Source organism: Catharus ustulatus, chromosome 2 (genome assembly GCF_009819885.2).
Source record: "Catharus ustulatus isolate bCatUst1 chromosome 2, bCatUst1.pri.v2, whole genome shotgun sequence".
Lineage (NCBI taxonomy): Eukaryota > Metazoa > Chordata > Aves > Passeriformes > Turdidae > Catharus > Catharus ustulatus.
The window spans coordinates 89,091,799-89,112,922 of NC_046222.1; the positions used below are offsets into that span (position 1 = coordinate 89,091,799).

Consider the following 21,124-nt stretch of genomic DNA (forward strand, 5'->3'; position numbering starts at 1 on the left):
CCAAGGTATTTTGACTAGCTTTGTCAAAATCTGGGTGATAAGTTCTGCTATGCAGCAAACCGTGCTTCTTTCATGAAATGCTAGTGAGGAATGGCAGGATGTTACTTCTGAGGAGACTGCAGGCACACAAACCTTTTGAATGCATCTCCTCAGCTTGCATCTGAGTCACGCACCCAGAGCCACCCCTTTGAAAAGGAGACTCTGAGAAGACAGCCAGTGCACATGCTCTGGGCTCAGGAGGAGACAATGTGATCTTGATAGGAAAACAGCATTTACACAGCCAAAATCTTCAGCTGTTACTGATCATGCTGCACTGTTATCTTTCTTTTCTTCACCCGATAATCAGGCATGGTGCTTTGAAGTGAACATAAATCCACTCTTCTTGACTTCTTTGCCTATCTTTTTGGAAAAGTGCTCAGTGCTTGTACTGTGTATCTCAATATGGTTTCTTTTTGAATATCTGTTTCAGAAAACACACCCCTACTGCAGCACAGTGCAGCCTATAGCAATGAAGAGGAAAAATAATAAAATCCTTAAAGACAGATCTGGCATTCTGGGTGCTAGACTTGGGTAAAACTTGAATCTGAAAGGCTTTTTTTGGACCATTGAAAAAATATTTTCCTCCAGTCCTACAATATGTGGAATTAGCTGAACTCATTATACTTCTTAAACGAAACTTTAATTTGTTCTGAATAAATTCAGTCTCATTTTCAGGAGCAGTCTCCTCCTCCTCCTCCTAAACTTCATCCTGTCAGTGACTGGGCATCTGCTAGTAAACATGGGTGCTTTGAGAGGCTCCTGAGATGCTGATAAACAAAGCTGAGTTACATGTTTCACTCAGGACTGATCTGTTCAAAACCTGGTAATCCTGCACATTTGTTTAAACAAGTGGTTCAGTCATGACCAGCCCTGACCTACTTTTCCCAATGCCTTATTTGTTGCACACACGTTTCGGCTTTCCGCTGACTATGCTCCAAACACAGGCTGCCTTTTTCTGTCTCTTAGAAAAAATGCTCAAAGCAGAGTGGGCCCTGATGAGGGGACACCAATGCCACTCTGCTACACGGAGAAGAGAGAACAACATATTGCCAGCACCCATCAAACCAGAAGTATTAACCTGTTCCTCACGCAAGCTTGGGATTCATTTCTCTTAGCTGGCCAGTTTGACTTCATATGCCATGGCAACAGAGGAGAAAGTTGAACATAAACATGTGACTCCTAAAGAAAAATCTCTAGGAGAAAATACAAATGTCATTAAAGGATAACAGCATTTAACAGTGACCGCGTCTAACCTCTCTTTACTACTATCAAGAGACAGACAGAAGACAAAACCGGTTTACTCCCTGCAGAATACATTGTTCCTCATCTTTCAAACAGACACAGGATAGAGCCTTTTGTTAGGCATATTGATCTCTTTCACACTGCACATGGGCTATCATTTTTATTTCAGGACATCTTTCTGCTCTTTAAATGACAGCTTGATTGTTGGAGCCAATCTCCATTACAGCAAAACTGTGTATCTAGTGGCTGGGTGAGTGGAGCTAAAGTACAGTTCTGTGGTCACTAGCTAGAGAAAATGATTTAAAGTTGAAAGGATTCTGTTTTGATGTCCAATATCCAAACCTTTAACTCATTAGAGATTCTCTAAAAGTGCATGTAAAAACAGGAGAAAGTTTCTCCACCAGCTCTTCCACTTGAACTCAGTATGACGTTGGGCAACTCCTAGATGTTTTCTAAACCTTGGGTTTGGTTTTCAGTAGAGATTTTTCATTTCAAATATATGATATAAAAGGACAGATTTTATTTCAATGCAAATAAAAAATCCATAACCCAAGGTATTTGCAAAATGTTCATGTAGGAATGAGCTAAGGGGAAGGGAAGGGAAGGGAAGGGAAGGGAAGGGAAGGGAAGGGAAGGGAAGGGAAGGGAAGGGAAGGGAAGGGAAGGGAAGGGAAGGGAAGGGAAGGGAAGGGAAGGGAAGGGAAGGGAAGGGAAGGGAAGGGAAGGGAAGGGAAGGGAAGGGAAGGGAAGGGAAGGGAAGGGAAGGGAAGGGAAGGGAAGGGAAGGGAAGGGAAGGGAAGGGTCTAATTTATTTGTATGCTTCTCTCTCTCTGTACTAAATATAAAAAAGGCTAGGTTAGCATATTTAAAAACAGTTGAAAAAAAGAAATTATAGTCTTCTCCACCATTGTACCAGGTAGGAAGGAGAAGGCATTAAAATTTCATCAGATTTCTATTTTGAAATCTGATGGAAACACAGATGAGCCATATTAGCTACCTGTTAGGATGAACATGTGCCTAAGGTAAGTTCTCTTCGGTCCTCTGATCCAAAAGACATGTATCAAAAGAGTTCATAGACAATTAGGTCAGAGATAACTCCTTTGAACCTCCTTCTTGTTAACTTGCCTGCTGAGTTTATTCCAGGTTTTCAAATTCCTGTTGATAAAATTGAAGAACAAAAGTGCACCTGGGGATTGTGCAAGTGGCAATTTTACGAGTACCTTCATTCTCTAAACAGCTTGACTTTTCTCGTCAGGGAAGTGTATCTGTCAAATCACATGTTCCTCTCTCTAAGTTCCAGTAACAGTTGGCTGATATCTGAAAAAGGATGATATTCGAGAACATACAGTATTTCACAGTCACATTCACAACAATACAGCAATGCAATCACATCCACTTTCTGCTAATCCTGGACAGAAGAATTAATTTATAAATTATTAATTTATAAATCACCCAAACCTGGGTAGTGAATCAGTGACACAGGGAGGAGCATGACAGCTTTCCCAAGTCTCAACCCCACTGTATAACCACAAGGACATATAACTTGCTCTCACGGTCTCTTGGAAACCCCAAGTCACTGCAGCAGACAATGACCTCAAGAATAAATCCAGCTGGCATCAGACACAGCCTCAGCTAGGTCCAGGATGAAGTTTAACCTGGGGAATACCATGAATATAGTCCCTATGGCCAGGCCATGCCAGTTCCTGCATCATCACACAAACCATCTTCCCTCTTTTTCTAGGATGAGGCGTCAGGTTTGGTCAGGACCAGCACAAGGACAGGCTCAGCAGAGTGTGAGGCAATAGCACAAACACTACCCCAAATGTAATTGCCTGTGCTGTAAGTCAGATGTCCTGAGAGAGGCCATGGGGGCCTCTAAGAAAACCCAAAGGCAAACAGATCTATCCATCCTCTGCTGTTTTCTGCCCTGAAAACGTACGCGGGCCTGTATCTGCAGCTTCAAGAGAGTCTGGGAAAGTAGACCTACCTGATTTTCTGCCCCAATTTGAAGCTTTTATTTGATAAAGATTCCATTCTTACAGCCTTGAGTAATTTTAGATACTTTTTCTTGCCTTTCTTTTCCCAAACACTTTAACCTGGAAAGTGGAACTCCAGCACCCCAGGAGGGTATTACTGACGTGATGCATCCTGACAATATGTAACTCCTGTCTCCATCCTGCATTTCTACTCACAAGTATTCTATAAAGAACACTTTCTTTTGCAAGGCAGCATTGTGCCTAAGACTCAGTTAATCTGTCTTTTGCTGAGGCCAATAAGGGCTTTTTCTTCTCCCCATAAATGACCATTATTTTATCCCTCTCCTTGATGTGAATTTCTCCAAAATGTGAAGTCTTACACCCCCTTATACGAAACTGCATCTTCTGAATATTGCATGTGGATTATGAACTCCTATGATTTTTCTCATTACTTTGGTTCCTCCAAATACCTGACCTAAGGGAGGTCCATTAATTAAAGGGTCTGATAACTCAGATCTTGTTTTCTGGCTCACTCTTTTGAGAGGAAGATTTGTTCTGTTTGTTTGATTGCTCTTCATGCTGTGTGTTCGTGTCTACCCAGGCTTTTATGTTGTGTCCATCATCACGAAATGTGAGACAGTTGATAATTCTCTTTTAATCCACAGAACAGATACTGTCTTGGAAACAGTGCATTTTGGCCTAAAAAGCAGTACTTGAAACCTGACATGTAATCTATGGATTTGTCCAATCTAATTATTGCCACTTCCATCAGTGTCTTTTTTTTTGTATAGACATATATCCATTCAGAAAAATCACTAAAGCTACAGAGGTAGCTGCCAGGCAGTCAGTTGTTCCATCACTTTTGGCTTGGAAATTATTTGAAGGGTGCTATAGAGTTGGAAGGCTCTCATAAGCACCGTCAACCCCTTAAACAATGTGTTTTTCTTTGTTTCTGTGTTCTGTATTCAAGTATTATTTTAGTAGATTAGACCAAATTTTTCACTTTTTAAACTGTACTTTCTTGTAATTATGTAAAATTCTGGTTTTCTTGAAGTCAGTGAGTAATAAAACTCAATTTTAAAGATAATAGACTGAGAGTTGGGGTGAATTAACATGCATTGAGCACTGTGCAGCAATGCCAGACAAACTGCTGCACTCAAGCCTGTTTGCTCACAATTGCCTTTAGTGTTTCTAACATGTGTGACCCTCTTCAATGCAGACACATTGAACAGGAACAGTTGGCCGTGTGCACTCACTGGGCATCTTAGACATGTTTCTGACACTCATTCTCTCAGGAATTGTTCTGTAAGCCTGAAAATCATTCTAATAAACCAGAAAATGTCTTCTTATATTTTTCTTGTGTTTAAAATTCCTGTGAAGCCATTGGAAACTGGGCATGAAATGAGCGATCATATTTAGAAATGGTAAGTCTGTATTTGACTATCTGTACCAGAATTGCCTCCAGCTAACACCAGTGTAAATCACAAGCATTTCACTGACACCCCTGAAATTACATGCAAAAGCAACTGCCCTAAAAATAAAGGTATTAAGCTGGTTATATGTTTTCATTGGTAAAGGAATTAAAAAATATGATTTATTTCAACCTCAACTCACCGGTGTCCTGCCCAGTCTGACTTTACTGAAAGAGGGAAACACACTGGTTTTGCAATGCGGCCAATTTTGGGGTTATGGAGAGGGAATATTAATGGTCACTTCTCCAAGCAGCAATCCCTGTCTGTTCAAGCCTTATCCACCAGCACACACCTCTGGTTGTTTGCTTGCCAAACACCTCAGCTGACTCCCTGGATCCCAGGGATCCGATGGCTTTGGATCCCCTCCCAGGTCAGGGACGTACCATGAGTCCTCAGGATTTGCTCCCATTAGTGGAATCCAGGGTGACACAGACTGTCCAAGCCTGGGGATATAAAATTGACCCTGCCTTCCCAATAGATTTTAGCAGGTCTGAATAAACATCCTGGCAGGAGGACTGGAGAGCCGACAGGGAGCAAGGATAACTTCATTTTGGCTAAGATTGCCGGTGAAATTAAGGAGAAACAGCCTGGTCTCCTTGTGCCATCCATGTTGCACAAGTATCTTGTACATTAGTGTGGGATTTAATTTGGGCATTTAAAGCTGCCTGCATTACCTTGTGACTGTGGGGTTTTTTACCCATCTTTTCTGCATGTTCTTCCTTGCATATGTATATTTGATGCAGCACATTTTCAAAGGGAATTGAGAAAGAGAAAACTAAAAGCTACTAAAATCTATTAGTATTCCTGTTTAATTTAATATCAGCTTACTAGGTGGAAATTAAAATGATTTTTCTGTCACTGTTATCTCTCTTCATTTGGCAAAGATTGATTTCCTTCTTCCCTGCTGCTTACTAATAAGACATCTGAAAACTAAGAAGGTTTTTATGTTTACTTCCTTGTTTAAATCAGCTTTCTTAACTGAGGACAGCTTTGGCAATATATCTGTTGCTTAACTTGTGATTTCTGTGTTGGCTCAGGCTCCACCAGTGACAGAACATCAAACTCAGAGAGACTATATATTTTTAATTACTCAGGGATGCCCTCGTGCCTGAGTGCATGCAAATTAAACAAACGGATATCAAAACCAGTTCAGAACAGATTGCACATTACACAACCAATCACATTTTGGTTTCAGAAATGATGGTGCATTATTTTGCTTCTCCTGCTGACAAGTATGGAGGTTATCAGCAGTCCCTTGCCATTGCTACTGCTGTGTCTGGCACTGCCAGGTTTGGTACCACTTTATTGAGAGCTAACAAGCCAGGGAAGGCTGATGGCAATGCACAAATGCTTGAGTGTGAAAATCAGCTGGACAACTACTCTACATGGAGTGACACCTTCCTACAATGGAAATACTAATGTCCAGCAAGTGGATTAGAAAACATTTGTCTCAAAGAATAGGACATGAGCACCCAGCCATCTGCCTCCAGGATCTCGAACTCCTTTGAGTTGGAAATGATAAACTAATGAGTACAGTGGTGGGTATCCCTTGAGGAGCTAACATCCCTTCTGCACAAAAAAGCTGAGCTTTTTTGAAAAGCTGTGTAATGTGTCCTGCAATACATTCTCCTGAGATATTATCTCATACCATTTAGACATTTCTCTGTGTTGGAGTCCTCCTTATTTAAGAGCCTAGTATTTTTCTTTCCTACTTTCTTTCCACCCCATCCTTAAATCCCCATGCTCGGCATTAATAACATTTTTTTCTCTAGAGTATTTGTGCCTGGAATATCTATATAGGAGTATCTTATCTTTTTCCTCTCAAATTTGATTATTCTTAATTTATCTACTTTTTATATATTGATGTTTAAGTCTGTCTTTCTCCCTCTTGATAAAGTTGCTCTTGTCCTTCTTGAGGGATGATGTCTCAACGTTTCTTTCAGCCCTTTCTTACACGGTTCAGTGATGTTCTTCTGTGTTTCTGTGTTTTTGATGCAACCACTCAGAACTGAAATCCAGCAAGAACCTTCTGTGAAGGATCTGGTCTGTCCCCACTAGAGATCAAAGGTGACAAGTTCCTGGCATTGTACTGGAAGCAGCTCACACCACATGAGCAGCCTGTCCCACCGAAGGTGCCCTCACCAGCCACCTGCATGGGTGACCTGAGGGAAGGCTGCCTGCATCCCCAGCACAGGGCTGGTCTTGGGGCACCTGGCTCGTGGCCTGGAAGCCTGGTCCTGATCAGCTGTGCCGGGCAGGCAGGCAGGTGTCTGGACACACTTCAGGTGCTGAGTGCCAAGGTTAGTGTGCACGTGATGTGCCGCTACACGGGCACTTCTGGCGCTGCAGAAGGGGGTGAGTTGAAAACTAAACTAGATCTGCTGCTGGGGGTGAATATGCAAGAGATGCTCTTTCATCCAATTTCCATCTTGCTGTCCTATTTTCGTGCTATCTGTCCTTGTGCACCTTTGGTACATATGCCAAAGGCCACAGAGCCCGCTGAGGGAAGCTTGGCAGGCTGTGACCCATGCCGACCTGACTGAATTAAAAAAAAAAAAAACCAACTTTATTTTTTCGGAGGTGGGGAAGAGTGACCTTTCTGCTTAGAAAACGGAGACAAGCCTCAGCCGTCCTCCCCGCCGCCGGCCCCTGCTCCAGGTCAGTCTCTGATGGTGAATGTAGGTGATGGAGATGCCAAGTGCAGGCGGAGAGGGTGGACGGGGAAAGGAAATCCCGTTCCCTCGCACCCCGCTACAGTTACAGGCACAGCACGGACCCGGCCGGCGGGGCTCTCCCCGCGGCTCGGCGGCGGCGGGAGGCGGGGGGACCGCAGGAGGCGGCGGAGGAGGAGAAGGAGGAGGTGGAGGAGGAGGGGGCGAGCGGCTGGGAGGGGAGGGAACACCTCAGCTGGGCGGAACACGCCGGCCGGCGCGGTCCCAGGCTGCCGCGGCCGGGCTGCCCGCGCTGCCCGCGGCTCCCACTGCCCCCGCACGCTCCCTGCGGGGCCGGGGGCGGCGGCGCCCGCCGCGTCCCGCCCGCAACTTTCCCTCCCCCGTGGATGGCTTTCGTCGGAGACCTGCAGGGCAACCGGGCGCTTGACACCTGTCCCCCATGGGCCGCCCCCGCGCCTAAGTTTGCCGGCGCCCGGCCGCACTCCGCCGCAGGGCGGGCTTGAAGCCGCGGCGGGGCCGCGGTGCCCATGGCCGGGTGCCCCGGCGCGCCGAGGTGTCCGTGCGCGCCGCCCCGTCCCGCCCGCCCGGGAGCCGCCCGAGCGCCGCAGCGGGGGCGCTGAGCGCGGCAGCCCCCGGCTCTCCGCCACCGGCTCGGCGCCAGCCGCCGCTGCCCGCCGGGTCGCTGGCGGCGGCGGCGGGGGGGGCGGCGGCGGGGCCGCGGGATCCGTCCGCGCTCGCTGCCCCCGTGTAGTTCTCGAGTCGTCTGTCCTCGGCGGCGGTCCGCGGGTGACATGCAGTCCCTCATCTCTCCGGTGACCAAGGCTATCCTGGTGGCTTTGTTCATCTTCGCCATCCTGCTGATCCTCTACGTGATTCTGTGGTACATCTGCCGCGATGTGGATTGCGACCATGGGATCTGAGCGGCGCCGCGGGGCCAGGGCTTAGGAGCCGGGATTCACCCCGCGGGGCCGGGAGCGGCAGCGGGAGCCCCTCCGGGCGGCAGCCGCCGCCACCGCGGCCGAGCAGAGGAAGAGAAGGGGAAGGAAAGAAAAGAGGAAAAAAAGAAAAAAAAAAAAAAAAGCGAGCGAAGGACCGAGCCGAAAGAGCCCGGAGGACAACTGCGATCAAGAAACCAACCTGAGCTTGACCTTCAGAGACCAGGGTGACCCGGTGAGTCTCCGCTCTCCGCGGCGCGGGGGATGCGCGGGTGCGGCGGGGATGCCTCCCTCCCTCCTTCCCGCTCCGCTCGCCTCCCCTCGCTCACACACACAAACACACACACACTCGCACACGCACGCACATGGATGTGGCACAGGCGCCCCATTCACACGCCGCGTACACACACACCCGTGGATGTGCGTGCCTGAGCGCCTGCTGCACGCAGGCATGCGTGTCCCCTGGGGACGAGCAGGACCCGTCCTGCTGGCTGGGATAAATTGTGCCTGCCCCCGTGCCCGTGTCCCCCCGCTTTAAACGTTTCGAGGTGACAAGGCGCAAAAGGCAGCGCGCCCGCGGAGCGGCGGGGCCGGGTGCGGGTGCCGGAGGGCGGCCGCCGCGCTGCCTTTGCGGCCCCACATTGGTATGCAGGCGGTGGATGCGCCGCCAGGCAGACCTAAAAGGTGAGCCCAGGGGATGGGGGAAAGTCAGTGCTTCATCAGTCCAGGGGCAAATCGGGAAGTTACAGAAAATGAAGGGAAGATGTCAGGTATCCGGCCAGTGCTAGCAGGCAGACTTCGGGGAGGGGATGTGAAGCAGGATGAGTTTCTCCTTTCTGGGGCCAGGCTGATGGAAGGAAGTGGGGGAGATGACAGAAAAATGTGCATGGGAAGTTCTGGATGGTAGCGCTCCGTGTCTGGTCTCACTGACACTGCATTTCCTACGTGCTACTCTTTCTAAAAGGGTTAACACTCATCGGTTTATCACATGCTCAAGCTGGGCAATTTCAGAAAATGTTGGTAAAAAGTACACAGTTGATGAACATGTACGTGCTGACTGTGTTGGGACACAAGAGGGGATGTATCCTGCCCAGCCGTTTTCCCACCTGAGAGAATTTGTTGTTGGCGATTTCTGCTTTTACTGTTCGGCTGTATTGCATACCCTGCGCTGAAGCGGAGAGACAGCAACACATTGTGTTCAAAGTGGAAAAGACCTGCTGGAAGAAAAATTGTCCTAAACACTTGGGCTGTAACTGTTTCTGTCCTTGACAGACAAGCTGTCAGGAACAGGAGCAAACTCCAGCTGCGTGCGTTATCCCTGGCGGGATGGATTCGGATGCCGCAGGGTGTGGGTGCGTGTACACCGTGGGGAGGAGGAGAAAAATCAAATCCACGTTTCAAGCGGGGGAACAGGGACCTAGCCAGCTGTAAAGTGTAATCGTGTAATTCGGGGTGACTTGACATTGAGTATTGGTGACCGAAAGCTCAGCTTTGCAACAGGGGTCTGTACGTGGAGGAAACTGTTCGGAAGGCGATTCTCTTGCCATTTTGTGCTTCTGTTCAGTCTGTATTTTGAAGGGCTTTTGACCTGATTAGTTGATCAAACATGACATTACCGTTAACACACGCTACTAATGTGATTATAACAGCAGTGACATCAATGTTTCCTTGCCCTGCAACTACAGTAGCGATGCATTTGTTTACTTCCCCGATGCACGCTCTGAAATGTCTGTTACCCAACAGCTCTGAACAGCAAGGGAAGAGGGAGGAGGAGGAGGGAGAAACTCTTACAGACATTTAAAAATGGCTATAGCTCTGTTTCCCTTATGCATATAATGATGTGGAAATAAAACAATCTCCAAGTCCTCTTCATCTTTCCCCCCCTGCCCCCCCCAGTCAGTACACTTGTTTTTAGCTAAGTGGCAAAAACCTCTTCACACTTTGATATGTCAGGTTGTGTCACATGTTCCCTTCCCGAATTAACAGCAGTGCACACCTTCTGCCCCTCTCCCAGCTGGCAGGAACTAGCAGGTGAGACAGTTATAGAGGCTTTGCCATTTAGTGTTAATTATTTCACAGTAAACCAAACTGTTATTTATAGAACTGGATAAAATGTGGCAAATTAATGTGGTTTTCAAAAAACTCTAAATATCAAGAGATATGTGTGCGGGTGATTAAATATCAGAAGTGTTGATATGACCAAACATATTTTGTACTACCCATCACAACTGACATTAATCAACTTAATAATTGTAGAAGTCATGAAACAGTCCCTTCAGTTACTGTTTGATCGTTGGTGTTTCCAGCTGGCTCATTATTATTTTAAGCATATTGTTTTTAGGAGACAAGATGTAGAATTTTTATTTTAATACCTAGTTTTATTCTAAATTAGGTGAATATATATGTGTTTATATATAAATATACATATGAGATTTGTATACAGTCAAATGGGTATTTTCCAGCCTGGCAGAACTGAAAAATAAGCAGAGCAATGATTAGCAGTATTGAATTTGATTTTTAGTTGTAGTCACAGATGTGTTGGCTTTGGTTTGATATTGTGTGTGTTCATTATCGTGTATTAGCAAACATGAAACCCTAAAGATCTGAAACCCACCTTTTCCTATTGCTGCAATGCCTCAGAGGAGGGAATGATATTCTGGCCTTGCTCAGCTGTGGTGGAATTTTGCAGTTGGTTTTGACGGAGTCAGAAATATATTGGCAGATTAGCACATGAATTTGTAACAGCATGATATTACTAAAGTTGAGAGAGATGTTAAAACAGTAAAAGGGTAGAATTGATTACCATGGAATACCTAGAGACCTTATTTTTGTAATTATTTACTTGTTTGCTCAGAAGCTTGGTGATGATTTTATTTCTATTTGGTGTTTGTGCTCGTGCCCCAACTCAACAATTTTCACCATCTTGCTCTCCCTGTATGGTAGTGTTTCAAAGGTGAACTCTGAAATATCACCTGTGACTGAGAAGCAGTGCATCAGGTAGATATAGATCACCTGTAAGTATTTTATGCAATAAGACAGGTTGTAACATTCTGAGTAGTGCTTTTATTTAAGCCAAAGACAACTTGTTATGATGTTTCTACTTGAGCCAAGAGAAATGTTTTACCATATTGAAAAAATTAGTAATTTAATGGTATGATTTTTTTTTTGTCCAAAAACCTATTTAGTAGGCTGCTCAAGAATTGTGTTAAATGATATTTCAAAACTTTGACCTTTTTTTGTGTGGAAAAAGACTGTGAATTACCACTGCTTCATCAGCAGAAGTGTAATGAATTTTATGGATTAATTCCTACTGCAAGGTAGCATGCTATAGCATGGTCCTAGGATTCTTGTCACATCAGACTTAAACATGCAGTATGTTTCGGGGTAAGTCATTCTTTACTCAATTCCTGGTCAGGCAAATTCCCTACAGATTTATTAAATACTTTCTGTAAGTGGCATGTAGGAAGAATAACTGCACAATAAAAATCACAGATTTACTTATTTTCTGTTTTCTTCCTTATAAAATGGACTAATAAAAATCAGTGTCTTCATGGTGTGCCCTCTGTGTATCTTATGCCATTTCCCTAAAACAGGGTTAAAATGAGCATTGAAGATGATTCCAGCATAGCAGGGTCTCCGCAGAGAGAAAAGGTTAGCCGAGGTCCAGGGATGGACAGCTGCATCCTCGAGATGTCCTTGTGTCATACGAGTGCTCAGCTGTACTTTTTCCCCTCCAGGTGAGTGTAAAGCAGAGAGCTTTCCAGCTGCTGTGAGGCAGGACACGTAGATCTGCCCTGTGCAGCTCCAGCCCCATTTGTTGGAGGGCCCAGTCTAGCACTGATTTTTCTACTGTCTGTTCTATGCAAGGTGATGATTTTGTAGTTGTTCCTTGCAGTCTTAAAATCTGTGAGCCTTAGATTATTGGTAATGTGACAAGCACTTGGCCCAATTTGTGTGTTTATAAACAGCTCAGAGGTGGGAAGGTTGAGATTAATTGTACAATTGATGCCACAATTCTAACACTTGAAACTGGCAGGGCCCTTCAAATGAGAAATTTGGGGGCAGTATTAGAGAATACAGTGTCACTGTAACAAGTGTATTAAACCTGCAGTGCGAGCAGGCTGTATCTTGCTGCATGCTTTGCTGGTATAACTGTCTTGCACTGGTAATGTTAATACAAACTCCGTGTGTAAGGAGTTACTAAGAAGGTGTATAAGGGAGTATGAAAAATATTTTCTCTTCACCTGAAGATCCATCTCTGCTCTGGGCACGATGTGCCATTAGAGGCTCGCCTGGCTGCTCCCTCCCTGCTGCACAGCACCGCGTCAGGGCTGCAATTGGACATTCAGACATACGGGAAAGTTCCATTGCTGTTTCTCCATGGATGACTTTTCCCCCAGTTTTTCTTTGATGCATGAGTGTTTTCTCCTTTTCCTTCCAAGCATTAATCCTCTGAACTGTGACTTAGTGCGTAATGCAGTTTGTAGACAAACTGCACAGATTGATTTTCCTGAAGTGGACTGACCAAATGATGAGTGTATTGGAAAGCAGCACACACTTGCTTATTTGTTGTTCTACATTAAGCTAGTTGGTTTTTTAAATGAAATATCCTAATATCTATTACCATAGCCTTAAACAAAAATTACGGGTTACTTTTAATATGCATTGCTGGTATGGTTCATGTAGTTGCAGCATCTGCTCTTGTTAGAGGCATTCTGATAACTTTTTAAATTTTACCCAAGTGTGAAAATGTGAGCTTTAGCTTGGAGGGGCTCATAAGGTTGTCAGCTGTTGAGAATCCCATTTTTATTTTGAATGTCTTGATATATTACTTTGGAATACTAAAGATATTTACTGATGTTTTCACAAGTCGTTAAATCGTGCATAAAGGATACCAATAAGGTGACATTCAGAGTTTCATAGCAGAGCATAGTTTGAATGTGGATTATGGTTGTGAAAAAGATGTGGAAAAAATTGCTTGTGACTGATGAAAACAAAGGATTGGGAAAAGAAAGGAAAGTGTTATATTAAGATAGTAGAAGAGAGACTCCAGTGTGTTCAAATTTTAAAAAGTGAAGCTAATGTGAAGTTAAATGAGATGCTCAGAGCACAAAAATTACCACTTTCCTATAGAGAAACTGTATGTACATAAAAGTATACATGCATACATATGTCTGTGCATATTTATATACATTTGCACAGTCTATGTGATGAAATTAGAAATTTGCAACTCTAGAGCAAGCTGAGAATCTTTACGTTAATGATTTTCTTATTTTTCCTTGAAACCTGACTCCATTAATGCCAGTAGGAATTTACCTGAGACCCAGATAGTGTTGCAAATGCTTTCTTGGGGAGTCAGTGATCAAACATGAGTGATTTTGAATATTGGGGTTATAAATGAATCATTTTATAAAGAAAATGCTAATGCTCCATTCACTTTGGAAAAAATAATTCCGTTTATGTGTGCTGCAAGAAATACATTAGTAACAAATAGATTTTATGTCTTGTGTTTTCCATTGACCTCAGAAAGACAAAGTTGCTACTTACCAGGAAAAATCCTATTAGAGAATTAACAAATTATGACCAAGACATATGTGAGAAAAGAGCATCTCAGAGAGAAGATAGCAGAACTGTAATATTTTGGCTCAAACCAGTAATAGCCAACATCTTCTTGCAAAAGTACAAATGTACAACTCTTTGATGTAATGCATCTTCTGTATTTATGTTTTTAACTGGAAAGGATGAAAGAATCCTCCTGAATTTAGGAGTGTTAAAACTTATTCACAGTGAAACATGATGCAGGATTATGATGCTTTTTGGGTATTATTGTATTTTATGTAACACCTGAGTAAGAAAATGTTTTGGTTTGCATGAAATACAGCAGTGTATTACCAAGGGCTAGGGGAAGAAAGGTGCCTTTTGCACTTTAGCCTCTTCTGTATTTATTGCATATTGGGGTAAAGCTGAACTCATGGAGAAAATATTTTTTGCTATTCAGTATCCATTTCAGTGGTGAATTGTGAGTGCTGTGAACCCTATTAAATAAATACCCAGCAAAGGCATCGTGATATCTACAGCAAAAATTAAACAAGGTCTTCATTAAATCGTTCTCTTCATGGACACTCTATGTGACATAGTTAGGTAGCCTGCAGTGTGTGTTTTATACAGCTCTTATGATTAATGCACTCCTGAACATACTGTCATCACCTCCCCTGTGAGATATGTGTATATAAATGGGCTTAAAAATGAGTTTAGCACCAGTCTCCATCCTAATGACTTGTTTTTATTTGCTACTGCAACACCATTCTGACACGCTGAAGAGGGACAGTAACTGAGTGGGAGTTTAATGAAGTCTCTCTATCAGTGAAGATAAAAGGAAGACTCTGAGCACACAGAAGGACATCAGTATATATTTCTAGTGACTGATACAGCATAATTCAACTTGGCTGTAGTCAACGTGAAACAGTGAAGTTTAAGATCCTTAGGCCAGTGAGGAGGGAGCATGACAAGCTCGCTACCCTGCTTGTCAGGGGAGCTGGCCTTGGCCTCCTCAGGGACCTACTAGGTAGAGTACTGTGGGATAAAGCCCTGGAGGGAAGAGAGGCCCAAAGAAAACTGGTTGATACTCAAGGATTGTCTCTTCCAAGACCAAGAACAAAGTATCTCAAAAAACAAGTCAGGCGAAAATGCCAAGTGACATACGTGGATGAATAAGGAGCCCCTGGACAAACTCAGACACAAAAAGGAAGCCTACAGAGGATGGAAGCAAGGATAGACAGCTTGAGTGAGATTGTCCAAGCAGCCAGGGATAGGCTGGTAAAGCCTTAGGTAAGGTAAAGCCCTGATAGAATGAAATCTGGACAGGGACATCAAGGGCAACAAAAAAAACCTTCTGTAGGTATGTGGGTTATAAAAGGAAGACTAAGGAAAATGTGGCTCCTCTCCAGAAGGTGGTTTCCCAGGACAGGGAGAAGACTGAGGAACCCTGTAACTCTTCTGTTAGGTACATGAGTCAGCTATATGTGTGTGTCCTTGCTTCCTCTGAGGGCTTCCTTTTTGTGTTTGAGTTTGTTCAGAAGCTCCTTACACCAGACGTGATTGCACAAAACCACATCCAGCCTTGCCTTGAATGCTTCAAGGAATGGAGTATCCACAGTTTCTTTGGATGAGCAGTTGCAGTCTTTTCACCATACTCACAGTGAAGAATTTATTCCTAAAATCCAATCTAAACTGTTCTAAATCTAAATCTCTTTCAGTTTGAAGCCATTTTCCCTTTTCCTATCACTGCATGCCCTTGTAAAAAGTCCCCCTTCAACTTTCTTTTAGCCCCCTTTAGATACTGGAAAACTGCTATAAATTCTACCTGGAACCTTCTCCAGGCTGAAAACCCCATCTCTGTCTGTTATAGCAGAGGAGATATGCTCCCCCATTCCTCTGGTCATTCCTGTGTCCCTCCTCTGGACCTGGTCCAACAGGTTCATGTCTTTTCTGCACTGAAGCCTCCAGAGCTGGATTTAAGACCTCTTGAGCAACATGGTCTGACCTCAAAACTGGCCCTACTTTCTGAGGCCTTCTGAGGCACCTTCCAACTTGAACTATCCTAGGATTGTGTGATCCTATCAAGCATGTATTCTTGAGTGTCTTCTAAGGGAATGAGCCCTGGCTGGCTTGTTGTTATGCACTCTTTCCTTAACTCTTAATATGTGCTAGACAGGTAAACCAAAAGGATAGGGGAACAGAACTGGGACTGGATGGGGATCTGTTCCCAGTAGTCCTAATCATCCTTACACTTTACATTTACAGTTCCCATACGATACTCCTGTGTATGGTGAGGTGTGGAGCTGGAGTGGTACCTGGCAGTGCACCACTATAGCAGAATGATCACTGTGCTCATACTTGGAGGATGAAGCCTTCACAGATCCCAGTGGCCTGAAGGTTGAGGACAAAAATTGCAATATACTTGTAGCCTGTTTAATTCTTACACCTCTGTGGGGACTCCAGCACATTTCTAGGAATTGGAAATTAATTCAGTTACATTGCTCTGACTATAATATAATCATGCTGGCCATACTCATGTGTAGTGTAATTTTTTTCTGTAATCTGGTCCAATTTTTATCTTTATGTTTGTCTTCAGCTGTACAAAGCCTGTCATATTAACTGTCATGGCTGTATGGGTAGTTGGTACAGTAGGATTTTCAGGTACTGGTTCTAAATATGCACTGTGGCTTTGAAGAAAAAAACAATCTCATGGGAATGGTATGCTTCAACACCAAACCTGTCATCTCAAACCTAGGCTACTCACAGCTTGTATTTAGGTGGAAAGCAGATTACTAACTAGGGAAAAAGGCACTTAATGCAAAAGGCCATTTACCTTTTTTCCCCATGTAGGAAAAGGCTTTTCCTCAGCGCTCAGGGCTGTGCTGTGGTACCTGCCTGCCTGTCCAGATGGTGAGCAGACTCACAGGAGAGCAGGGAAGCTGCACAAGGTGATAGTGGGTCCCCTTTATTGTGACAATCATGATACACCTAAGAGTAATCCAAATTTATAAGATGGAGCTATCAAGAGTAATTATTTTCAGGGCAAATCCAAGATAAATGAGAGCTGCAGTGCATCTGTTGTCAGGGGTTTAAACAGTGATTCTCTCTTGTTAGTATACGGGCTCACTGCCACCCCCCCACCTTATTAAACACATGAAAAGCCACATTTCTATACCTCAGTTGTTTTTCTTTCACTTGGAGATGTATCAAAAATGATGAAAACATTTTGAGCCTAGGAAAAAAACGTACATATTTGAATGCATAAACTGCTATTTTTGAGAATTCTGAAGTGACGTTAATTTTTTCTCTCCTGTGGGCTTACAAGCCTGGAGAGATTTTAAATTAAAAGTGGAAGAGAAAACTTGCTTTTTACTTGAGTTCATGAAAGCTCTCCTAGTTCTTAAACTAAATTATGTATGAAGCAGTAAGGTTCTGTATTGTCTATTAAATTCACATGGCAGTTCCCTTTTTAAAATTTTACACAGTATTCAGGTGAATAGATAGTATGTGTATATGTAATCTATTTATTCCAGACTTCTATGAATCTGCTGCTGACTTTAGGAATTAAATATTTTGTCTGTTCCTGTCCCAGAAACAAGACATTGACACCAAATTCATTTAGTTTGAGTCTGCATGTTGGAAGTGCTGTGAATTCCAAGGATAAACATGTGATGGTGTTATGAAATAGTATCATCTTTATTATCAACCAAGGGTTTCGTCTCTCACTTTTGGCCACACAAACAATGTCAGCTGGAAGGAAGGTTGAGCACAACAGACAAAGCTGGGACTGGCTTGGAAGACAGTGCAGCCACCATTGTGAGTCATTCTCTTTTAATCACGAAGGCAAAATCCTATGGGCATGTGGGATGATACATAAAGGAAGGCAGAATTTTGCTTGCTGTGGAGGAGCTGTTCATTTGTTACAAACATTCAGCTGACTTCAGTGGAGGGGTGCCAGTTTCAGATAGCACAGGCGTTGGTTCTGAGGATAGATCTATGCGTTAATAAACAGTTGGAGTCCTTCTTCAGGCTGCTCAAAGTAGCAACCAAGTGATGCAGCTGGGATGACACCCAGCCACCTTTGTCACCCTTTAGCCTGTGTGCTTTGTTTGAGCTGATTTTGCAATGATTGATATAATACACAGAACTTAGAACTAGTAATGTCTATTAATGTGTAATGTGTGTTCTATACAAAATGCTGCTAAATTAAAAGGCAAACTGTTATCTCGTGAAATAGAAATGTTCATGATATATGATTGAAAAATATAGCTATGTAGTGTGGACCTTTGGTTCAGCAGATTTCATGAAAGAAAGTGAAAGAATCAGCACTCCTGAGAACCTCTGTATGAACCAAAATGGAGTAATTATTGGATAAGCTTATGGATATTCTGCTACTATTTTATTAATGTCAGCTAGGCAAAGTAGATTTTATACATACTGTGGTCCTCTGGATGACTAGAGAAATCAAATGGCTCTTGTGATAACTGTAAAAATAACTTAAACTTCTTGAAATTCAGCAAGGAGATGGTTCACTGAAAGGCAGCATCCTGGATGGGATGTACCAGCGGTAGCTGCACTTTGTGGAGTGGGAAAAGTTTTGCAGAATACCTTGCTAACAGGTGGAAGAAAAGATTAATATACGGTGATGGATGGATGGATGGATGGATGGATGGATGGATATCAGGCAAATCCTCCAAGCAGTGGCAAATCCCAGGTGCATTTCTCATGTGGAGAGGCACACTAAAGACAGAAGAGTCTACCCTGACAGAGGCTCTCCGGTGTCTGGCGAGGAGTGGAACTGCAGAGCTGTGACATCAGGACATGCTGTAATGTGGCAGCCTCTCTTTGATGCAGTCTTGAAAACAAGCTCAGATGTACAATATGATGTTTAGAATGATGTGTCTTAGCAAACAACATGATGTTGTGACCCAGCATGGGCATGTAGCAATCTGTTTATTGGATATTTAGTTAAACAACATTTTGGTCTGTGTAGTAAAATGCATTTCTTAATTTGCCATTTTTGAGATGGCTGTTGTTTGAATTAAGCTTGTGAATAGCCTTTCTTTTACAGTCCTGTGATTCCTGCACTGGGACTGTAACTTCATTTCTTTTTGACCTACATTTGTATGAGTAGAGCAGTTGCTTACACTGTGAAATCCATTTATGTTTATCTTACCATTTCAGTTAGGTAGTTTCAGAGCTCTCATGTTGTAAGAGAGTAATGTTGCTTTCATAACGAGCTGGATGGTGTCTACTGCTTGATTTCAGTTCTGACACATTCTCTTCATGTTTTTTATCCTAACATGCAGCCCTATAGCCACCTATCAGCCTCATCCTCGTCCCACCAGAACTGTTCTGCTAGAAGCCTGTGCTGGATTTCCTTTCTCATGTGTAGGCGGCAGGTTTTGTGCCCTGATAGGGGACAGACTGAAAAATGCAAAATTATCATCACCTCTGAGCATCACAAGAGAGGAGATTAAGCAGTTTCAAAGCAGGAAGTGACTACATTTTTCTTTCCCTTGCTGTAATAGTAGCAGGTGGCACTTGTGGACCATAATAATTTGTCCTCTGAATAATGGCCCTTGCTAAGGAAAGCTTAATTTTGTTTTTTCCATGTCCATAAAGTTAATTTTTAAAAAAATTAAAACCCCATGTAAATCCTTCTATTTACCTGCATTTTACTCGTTTCCTTTTTACCAATTGTAATGGTTCTGTTTTTCAAAACATTCTGTGTAATATCTGTTACATTAAGGTTTGCACCAAGAGGATTTGTTATCAGGAATTTAAAGAGAGTTACACAAATGCACGTGTGTGTACACATTTATTACCAGTGATGCTTGAACTGAAAGTGGTCACTCCATTTGCCTCTTACCACCAAACCCATCTTGATTTCCTTGTTCTGCTTAACTGTAGGTGACTGTTTAGTACAGTTTGTTACACAGTTTATGAGCTGGGTCAGTGCCCCAGAAGTGAAGGGTGAAACCATTTGGTTTGCAAAAGCAGCTCCTGGAACTCCCGAAAGTGTGACGTTTCTATGGCTTTTAATTACATTTATGCCAACAGGAGTGGGAATGGAAATAAACTCCTTAAAGGCACTTCTCAATTAACTTTCTGCATGGGCTTTATCTCTGGTCAAGATGGTGGTCCACCCATGCCTGTCTCCTTTTCTACTCAGCCCTTGGGTAAAGGATTCTCTCTTTCAAGAGAATCCTCAGCTTTGATATGTGGAATGCCCCTGTTTTGGTGGTGAAGCACCATAAAAACTCTGTGGTGTTATAACCAACACTGAGATTTGAAAAGTCACTTGATTATCACCTGACTCAGACTTGCCCAGCTCTTATTTTTTTGAATGTTGGTCTGTCTATCTATCTATCTATCTATCTTTATATAAATTTTATAATTTGATATGAAATGCAAATGATAAAGTCTAAATGTATAGTTTTATATTAAAAAGCAATCTAATGACATATGTATACATAAACCTATGTCAGGAAATCAGGAATAATTAAGGAGAGGAGAAAGGAAGAGTTAGTTTTAGATTGGTGTTAGATACATCTCTGAAACACAATATTGCTTTCTTTCTTAGTTAAGGATAAAATGAATAAATAAAAGTAAAGACGGAACAGTATTCCTTCCCTTAAGAAAGGTTTTCTGTCTCAGGGAGTTAACCAAAGCATTAAAGTATTTCTGGAAACATCTCACAGAAAGAAATTGCACTTTTGCACAGTTAGCACTATTGCAAGTTTTTTCTGTTTATATTTGAGGGTGGTTTATGCCTTTTTAACTGTGCAAGACCAACTGGAAAAAGCCTAGTCAATTGTAGAGAAAAGTATTGATTTTTCTGTACGTTTAAGTGCACTGGCGTGGAAAGAATGGTCTTACACTTCTAAAATATTTTTCAAATGTAAACAGCAGTCGACTTTGACCAGCCTGCATTTTTGTTTGCTCAAAACCCAGCACCCTGGAGGCAGGAAACTGTAGCAGTAGGAATAATATAACATCCCTGTAAAAATAGAACAAAAACTGTAATAACAAAAATAATATCCAGCCTCTATATTGTAAATATAAAAACTATGTACACCATGATATCCAAACACTTTACAGAAAAGATGGGTGTTAGTCCTCCTGCTTTAAAGGAGAGGAAGCTGAGGCTGAGGAGGCTGGGGCACTTCCTTGAATTTGCTACTTGAACCATGGAAGAACTAAGCTTATAAACTGACTCTCTGTAATCCCAGTCCAGTGAGCTGCCC

At 43.1% G+C, this 21,124-nt stretch overlaps 2 protein-coding genes across 2 annotated transcripts in view; both read left to right on the top strand.

Annotated features, from left to right (window-relative positions):
- Positions 1-8,111: 8,111 nt before the first annotated feature.
- The window catches only part of DHRSX (dehydrogenase/reductase X-linked), a 211,867-nt gene continuing 198,854 nt past the window's right edge, over positions 8,112-21,124 (top strand). Inside the window, exon 1 of the mRNA XM_042779033.1 lies at positions 8,112-8,571. The gene's annotated coding sequence lies outside the window, so the exon portion shown is untranslated. The remainder of the gene's footprint in view (positions 8,572-21,124) is intronic.
- The window catches only part of ZBED1 (zinc finger BED-type containing 1), a 51,422-nt gene continuing 42,298 nt past the window's right edge, over positions 12,001-21,124 (top strand). The window contains exon 1 of the mRNA XM_033052673.2: positions 12,001-12,073. The gene's annotated coding sequence lies outside the window, so the exon portion shown is untranslated. The remainder of the gene's footprint in view (positions 12,074-21,124) is intronic.